This window comes from Spea bombifrons, chromosome 3 (assembly GCF_027358695.1).
Source record: "Spea bombifrons isolate aSpeBom1 chromosome 3, aSpeBom1.2.pri, whole genome shotgun sequence".
Classification (NCBI taxonomy): domain Eukaryota; kingdom Metazoa; phylum Chordata; class Amphibia; order Anura; family Pelobatidae; genus Spea; species Spea bombifrons.
Window position 1 is genome coordinate 4,352,284 of NC_071089.1, and position 9,209 is coordinate 4,361,492.

Below are 9,209 nucleotides of genomic sequence, written 5' to 3' on the forward strand. Positions count from 1 at the left end.
CCCCAGCGCTGTATACAGTAATATAACCCCCATCGCTGTATACAGTAATATAACCCCCAGCGCTGTATACAGTAATATAACCCCCAGTGCTGTATACAGTAATATAACCCCCAGTGCTGTATACAGTGATATAACCCCCAACGCTGTACACAGTAATATAACCCCCCAGCGCTGTATACAGTAATATAACCCCCATCGCTGTATACAGTAACATAACCCCCAGCGCTGTATACAGTAATATAACCCCCAGCGCTGTATACAGTAATATAACCCCCAGCGCTGTATACAGTAATATAACCCCCAGCGCTGTATACAGTAATATAACCCCCCCAGCGCTGTATACAGTAATATAACCCCCCCAGTGCTGTATACAGTAATAACCCCCAGCGATGTATACAGTAATATACCCCCCAGTGCTGGATACAGTAATATAACCCCCCGCGCTGTATACAGTAATATAACCCCCAGCGCTGTATACAGTAATATAACCCCCAGCGCTGTATACAGTAATATAACCCCCAGCACTGTATACAGTAATATAACCCCCAGCGCTGTATACAGTAATATAACCCCCAGCGCTGTATACAGTAATATAACCCCCAGCGCTGTATACAGTAATATAACCCCCCCAGCGCTGTATACAGTAATATAACCCCCCAGTGCTGTATACAGTAAAAACCCCCAGCGCTGTATACAGTAATAACCCCCAGCGCTGTATGCAGTAATATAACCCCCAGCGCTGTATACAGTAATATAACCCCCAGCGCTGTATACAGTAATATAACCCCCAGCGCTGTATACAGTAATATAACCCCCAGCGCTGTATACAGTAATATAACCCCCAGCCCTGTATACAGTAATATAACCCCCAGCCCTGTATACAGTAATATAACCCCCAGCGCTGTATACAGTAATAACCCCCAACGCTGTATACAGTAATATAACCCCCAGCTCTGTATACAGTAATATAACCCCAACACTGTATACAGTAATATAACCCCCAGCTCTGTATACAGTAATAACCCCCAGCACTGTATACAGTAATATAACCCCCAGCCCTGTATACAGTAATATAACCCCCAGCGCTGTATACAGTAATATAACCCCCATCACTGTATACAGTAATATAACCCCCAGCGCTGTATACAGTAATATAACCCCCAGCCCTGTATACAGTAATATAACCCCCAGCCCTGTATACAGTAATATACCCCCAGCACTGTATACGGTAATTTAACCCCCAGAGCCTTATACAGTAATATAACCCCCCAGCGCTGTATACAGTAATATAACCCCCCAGCGCTGTATACAGTAATATAACCCCCAGCACTGTATACAGTAATAACCCCCAGCGCTGTATGCAGTAATATAACCCCCAGCGCTGTATACAGTAATATAACCCCCCAGCGCTGTATACAGTAATAACCCCCAGCCCTGTATACAGTAATATACCCCCCAGTGCTGGATACAGTAATATAACCCCCAGCGCTGTATACAGTAATATAACCCCCAGCGCTGTATACAGTAATATAACCCCCAGCGCTGTATACAGTAATATAACCCCCAGCGCTGTATACAGTAATATAACCCCCAGCGCTGTATACAGTAATATAGCCCCCCCCAGTGCTGTATACAGTAATAACCCCCAGCGCTGTATACAATAATATACCCCCCAGTGCTGGATACAGTAATATAACCCCCCGCGCTGTATACAGTAATATAACCCCCAGCGCTGTATACAGTAATATAACCCCCAGCGCTGTATACAGTAATATAACCCCCAGCACTGTATACAGTAATATAACCCCCAGCGCTGTATACAGTAATATAACCCCCCAGAGCTGTATACAGTAATATAACCCCCAGCGCTGTATACAGTAACATAACCCCCAGCGCTGTATACAGTAATATAACCCCCAGCGCTGTATACAGTAATATAACCCCCCCCCAGCGCTGTATACAGTAATATAACCCCCCAGTGCTGTATACAGTAATAACCCCCAGCGCTGTATACAGTAATATACCCCCCAGTGCTGGATACAGTAATATAACCCCCCGCGCTGTATACAGTAATATAACCCCCAGCGCTGTATACAGTAATATAACCCCCAGCGCTGTATACAGTAATATAACCCCCAGCTCTGTATACAGTAATATAACCCCCAGCGCTGTATACAGTAATATACCCCCCAGTGCTGTATACAGTAATATAACCCCCAGCGCTGTATACAGTAAGATACCCCCCAGCGCTGTATACAGTAATATACCCCCCAGCGCTGTATACAGTAATATACCCCCCAGCGCTGTATACAGTAATATAACCCCCAGCGCTGTATACAGTAATATAACCCCCAGTGCTGTATACAGTAATACCACCCAGCACTGTATGCAGTAATATAACCCCCAGCGCTGTATACAGTAATATAACCCCAACACTGTATACAGTAATATAACCCCCAGTGCTGTATACAGTAATAACCCCCCAGCGCTGTATACAGTAATATAACCCCCAGCGCTGTATACAGTAATATAACCCCCAGCGCTGTATACAGTAATATAACCCCCAGTGCTGTATACAGTAATATAACCCCCAGCGCTGTATACAGTGATATAACCCCCAGCGCTGTATACAGTAATATAACCCCCATCGCTGTATACAGTAATATAACCCCCAGCGCTGTATACAGTAATAACCCCCATCGCTGTATACAGTAACATAACCCCCAGCGCTGTATACAGTAATATAACCCCCAGCGCTGTATACAGTAATATAACCCCCAGCGCTGTATACAGTAATATAACCCCCAGCGCTGTATACAGTAATATAACCCCCCCAGCGCTGTATACAGTAATATAACCCCCCCAGTGCTGTATACAGTAATAACCCCCAGCGATGTATACAGTAATATACCCCCCAGTGCTGGATACAGTAATATAACCCCCCGCGCTGTATACAGTAATATAACCCCCAGCGCTGTATACAGTAATATAACCCCCAGCGCTGTATACAGTAATATAACCCCCAGCACTGTATACAGTAATATAACCCCCAGCGCTGTATACAGTAATATAACCCCCAGCGCTGTATACAGTAATATAACCCCCAGCGCTGTATACAGTAATATAACCCCCCCAGCGCTGTATACAGTAATATAACCCCCCAGTGCTGTATACAGTAAAAACCCCCAGCGCTGTATACAGTAATAACCCCCAGCGCTGTATGCAGTAATATAACCCCCAGCGCTGTATACAGTAATATAACCCCCAGCGCTGTATACAGTAATATAACCCCCAGCGCTGTATACAGTAATATAACCCCCAGCGCTGTATACAGTAATATAACCCCCAGCCCTGTATACAGTAATATAACCCCCAGCCCTGTATACAGTAATATAACCCCCAGCGCTGTATACAGTAATAACCCCCAACGCTGTATACAGTAATATAACCCCCAGCTCTGTATACAGTAATATAACCCCAACACTGTATACAGTAATATAACCCCCAGCTCTGTATACAGTAATAACCCCCAGCACTGTATACAGTAATATAACCCCCAGCCCTGTATACAGTAATATAACCCCCAGCGCTGTATACAGTAATATAACCCCCATCACTGTATACAGTAATATAACCCCCAGCGCTGTATACAGTAATATAACCCCCAGCCCTGTATACAGTAATATAACCCCCAGCCCTGTATACAGTAATATACCCCCAGCACTGTATACGGTAATTTAACCCCCAGAGCCTTATACAGTAATATAACCCCCCAGCGCTGTATACAGTAATATAACCCCCCAGCGCTGTATACAGTAATATAACCCCCAGCACTGTATACAGTAATATAACCCCCAGCGCTGTATACAGTAATATAACCCCCCAGCGCTGTATACAGTAATATAACCCCCAGCGCTGTATACAGTAATATAACCCCCAGCGCTGTATACAGTAATATAACCCCCCAGTGCTGTATACAGTAATATAACCCCCAGCGCTGTATAAAGTAATATAACCCCCAGCGCTGTATACAGTAATATAACCCCCAGCACTGTATACAGTAATATAACCCCCAGCCCTGTATACAGTAATATAACCCCCAGCGCTGTATACAGTAATATAACCCCCAGCCCTGTATACAGTAATATAACCCCCAGCGCTGTATACAGTAATATACCCCCAGCACTGTATACGGTAATATAACCCCCAGAGCCTTATACAGTAATATAACCCCCCAGCGCTGTATACAGTAATATAACCCCCCAGCGCTGTATACAGTAATATAACCCCCCAGCGCTGTATACAGTAATAACCCCCAGCAGTGTATATAGTAATATAACCCCCAGCACTGTATACAGTAATATACCCCCAGCGCTGTATACAGTAATATAACCCCCAGCGCTGTATACAGTAATATAACCCCCCAGCGCTGTATACAGTAATATAACCCCCCAGCACTGTATACAGTAATATAACCCCCAGTGCTGTATACAGTAATATAACCCCCAGCGCTGTATACAGTAATATAACCCCCAGCACTGTATACAGTAATAACCCCCAGCGCTGTATACAGTAATATAACCCCCAGCACTGTATACAGTAATATAACCCCCAGCCCTGTATACAGTAATATAACCCCCAGCGCTGTATACAGTAATATAACCCCCCAGCACTGTATACGGTAATATAACCCCCAGCACTGTATACAGTAATATAACCCCCAGCGCTGTATACAGTAATATAACTCCCAGCACTGTATACAGTAATATAACTCCCCAGTGCTGTATACAGTAATATAACCCCCCAGTGTTGATTAAGACCGAGGCATTCTATTGTCCCCCACAGGCAGTATGATAAGGAGTCGCGGTGTTTAGTAGATCGGGGATCAGATAACAGAGCGAGAATCATACAAATGGCTGATATGCAGCTGCCTGAAAACTTTATATTATGGGGCAAAAACTAGAACTGGTTTAAAAGAGAAAGCAGTGCAATATTTCTGAAAATGTATATTTGTTCTGATGTTAGTAATTTAATCTGTTTGATGGAAGTTCCCTTTTTAACCAACCGGACAACATAAAAACGACAGCTCTTTAAAACACATGACAGGCGCATCGTCGAGATAGGGCTTGTGAAGGAACACCAAAAACATTTTCTCCCCACCATGAACCCAATAACGGAGACCACACAGATATGATGGAAAATAATTGTCCAGAGCTTTATTATAAACCATAACAAGTTAACTATATATTAACATATATATATGATATAAACATATAAACAACATACCAAACAATAAGTCATTGTCCACAACAGATAACACACAATATAACCTTCACGCATTCCTCACATGTCAACACATAGACAATGACCCCCAAGTAAATTATAACACATAACCTCACTATACCTGTGAGGTGCCACTAACACCAAACCAACAGTAGGGGCATACCGAGATACCCCTACCACCCCAGGTTCTGAGCCACAGACCAGCTCGAAACCTACCAAACGAACCAACCAGATAACCATAACCAACCAAAACATCCCCGTTCTACCCCCCACCTAACCAGTCCGGCCCCACCGCTGTGACCAAGCGAAGCCAAAAGAAAAAAAAGAAAAACAGGGAGGGAGGGTGAGACAAAAACAGGTAAGAGACTCAAATTAATTGTGACAGGATCTAAAATGTCCGCCCATTTATACCTCTCACCAAAACCCCACCTACTAAAACACTAACACCAATCCCCAACCATTAAACCCCTAAAGCCCTCCTCCTAGCTCTGTCAAGGCCTGTTCCGCTAAGCTGCGCTGCTCCTCTGGCTACAGTATTAAGGGTCTGTGTATGTATGTATATATATATAAGTTTTTAAAACCATGTTTCATTCCTAAATTACATTATAATTGAAAGCGGACTAATATCATTATAAATGGAACTTTATTGCGGAATTTAATAGAAAGGTCCGTGGTGCTTGTCGGACAACTTGCTTTAATTGTTTCATTGCGTCTTGGCATATTGTCAATAAAGTCTTTCGATAGGTCTGTTTCCTTACGACTTTTCTCATTAAATTCAATTAACTGGAAACAATAACATCGTTCAAAATAATAACAAAAAAAAAATATGTTTATTTTTATCTAAACATATTTCTAGACGTGCTTCATAGAGAAATCACGTTAAATTACAGTTTGTAATTAAAGATTGCATCAAGCAAATCACTGAGGCGGTCAAGAAAACAACTTTCTTCGGCTTTCATTCCTTCTAATCTGGGACTAAATTTATAATAAGCGGAGAGCGAGATTCTTTAGGTTCGGTAAAGAAGAAAAAGGAATGATTCGAAAATTGTGCCTTGTGGCAACGACGAAAAACCAAACTTTTTTTTGAAAGGAGTCTACCGGAAAAATGTTTAAGAAATATCCTTGTTACTCAAATACTTTTTCTAGAATACTTTTCTAATTGGTCATGTGATCCCCGAGTGCCATCCCCTACCATACTCAGTTGATTGCTTGACTCACATGTTAGGCATTCCCAGAAAACACATACCCCCCCCAATGAATACACAACAACCATGTTTGGGTAGAATAGGCCACAGCCCATTTTATTTCAATGCTGGCCATTGCCACGCAGACCTAAAACCAAAAATAGGTGCGTTGGACAATGACCAACACACGGAAAGAACAATAAATAACATAAATTAACATAAATAATTAACATTAACCATTTAATGTAACAAACCACCCCAAGCTTACGAGGTTATCCAGGTACCACATAGGGAAGGACGTACCGTGATGCCCAAACCCAGACCTGAGGTTCTCAGCTCCACCTGCCAGGAAACCTACCGCCACGAGTGCCACCAAATGCTCTCCCAGCCGCATTAACCCCCTAGATACCTGGTAAGCTTACACACGACCGTGACAAAAAACACACGCACCAGAAACACTCAACACAAAAAAGGAAGGGAGGGTGGGACAAACAACGAGTGGTAGGTGACACGAAAATGGCGCCTGCCCTAGTGGCGCCAAACCCATAAATAACCCACCGTTAACCCCCACCTTATTAAAAAATGTCGCCTAGGCCTAGCCCTGCTCGGCACCCAGTCAAGGGCCCACTCTGGCCCATTCTGAGCCCCGTGGGCTTCATTACTGCAGCCACCAATCAGTCCTTGAAAATGTGCTTTTCTTAGAGATCTTCTTCTTGCAGGAGCTGGATTATTTACTTAGACACCTCTTTATTTAAGAAAATGGTAATCCATGCACATTCAGAGGCTAAAAAACAAGATTTTGCCCATTTACCTCCTCCGCTGCCTGGATCCATTGGGGTCTAGCTGTCTAAGCGCTAGCTGCAACCGCATTTCTTCGGGTTGAGGGCAGAACCAATTTGGATCTCCATGTACGCTTGTCATAAGTCAAACCAGATGCGCCATGACTCCTCACAGCCAATCTGGGACCAACATACCCGGTTATACCTGAAATATGGTGATTTTATTACATTTTTTATTGGAAAACTTTAGATTCAAACCTCAATCAGTCGCTGGTCTCGTCTTAGATTCAGGAGCCGTATGTCTATCCCATGCATGCAATCCCCCGACCGTCACTTCTTCGCGTTGTGTTGAGCTGTTACTTCAGTTGACCAAAAAAATGACAAAATCAACTTTTTTTTAAATGGCATGATAATGACCCATAACTGGTGAGACTTTATTATAATTGAGTGAGAAATTATAATTATTAATTATAATAAGTGAGAAAATTATAACAAATTCTGTTCCCAACGCTATTTCTTACATTCATGTTGGGTAAGGGTTATGATATTTGTTTTTGTACTTCCTATTGTAAAACTTTATGAAATGTTTATATTCAAGAACCAGCCGTGTTCTGGGTAAAATCACACCTTTTCACAATATTTACTATTTGAGGTGTAGTATTTAAGGTTTCAACTTGATTTAACCCCTTAAGGACAATGGGCGGTCTCTACACCCATTGAAAACAATGCATTTTGAGCCCGTACATGTACGGGCTTTGTCATTAAGGGGTTAAGATTAAAACGACCCATAATAATTCTGAAACCCTTTGAATCAGCTGGCCTATTCCATACATAATAGAAATGGCTTTTATCTGCACTCCATCTAATAACTACCGGTTGTGTAATTTAAGCTTGTAATGTCAAAGAAAAAAATAAAAGAAATGACTAAAATCGTAATAGATTTATGTCTCCTTGGGTGGTTAAATTCTCGGCCTTCAAAAAGTTCAATTAACCTTCTAAAAAAAATTCTAAATCCAGGCTCTCTCTTGTTAAAATGACAAAGACAAAGACCCTTTCAAGTCTTTTTTTTCTAAATTTCCTTCAAAGCTTTCATTTTCTGTGTGACAGTTCTAGAATATTTGAAGCCCATTGAGAACATAACAATAAAAAACATTTCCCGAGCATTAATGCTCTTATGCAAGGTTGAATGGGTTTTCTTGAGTTTTATTTCATATGATTGCATTAAACGTTACATAGAAATACAGTCATTCAGGTTTAAGATACGTCCATCAAGTGCAAGCCTGCTGGCGATCCAGAAGAAGACAAAAAACACTTAGAAGCTACACAATTGTGTCTCAAAAATGGTAAAATCCAACACGTCAAGGGCTTTAATTGTGGAATTAAAGGGCTGCCATGGTGAGGGGGACTCCCCAAAGTAGTGTGAGAGTTTATAGGAGTGTTTATAGGAGAGTCTGTAGAGAGTTGTGGATTAATGCCTCTCACTTCACTATTCATCATCATACCTGGGAACTCTCCAGGTCAACAGCCGAATCCCTGCCCACTTCCCTGTGTTTCCTGTGATGTCAGCAGGTATGCCCACCGGAATCAGCGGGAACGCCCACCGACTTCAGTGGGGCCGCCCAGTGACTTCAATGGGCAGTCCGGACCCCATCCCACAAAGGAAGGCTCCGGGTCGCGCCAGCGGGTCTTGACACGCCCCGCTCCCTGCTCATTTCCTCTTTAAATGGGGGGTGTTTCCTGTGATGTCAGCGGGTATGCCCACCGGAATCAGTGGGAACGCCCACCGACTTCAGTGGGGCCGCCCGGTGACTTCATTGGGCAGTCCTGGCCGCATCCCACAAAGGAAGGATCCGGGTAGCCGGGGCTAAGAAGTTCCCAGGTTTGTTCATCATAAAGGGACAACACTATCCCGTAAGAAGGGCTGAGCTGACCCTGTGTTATGAATAATTCAATGTATAAGAAG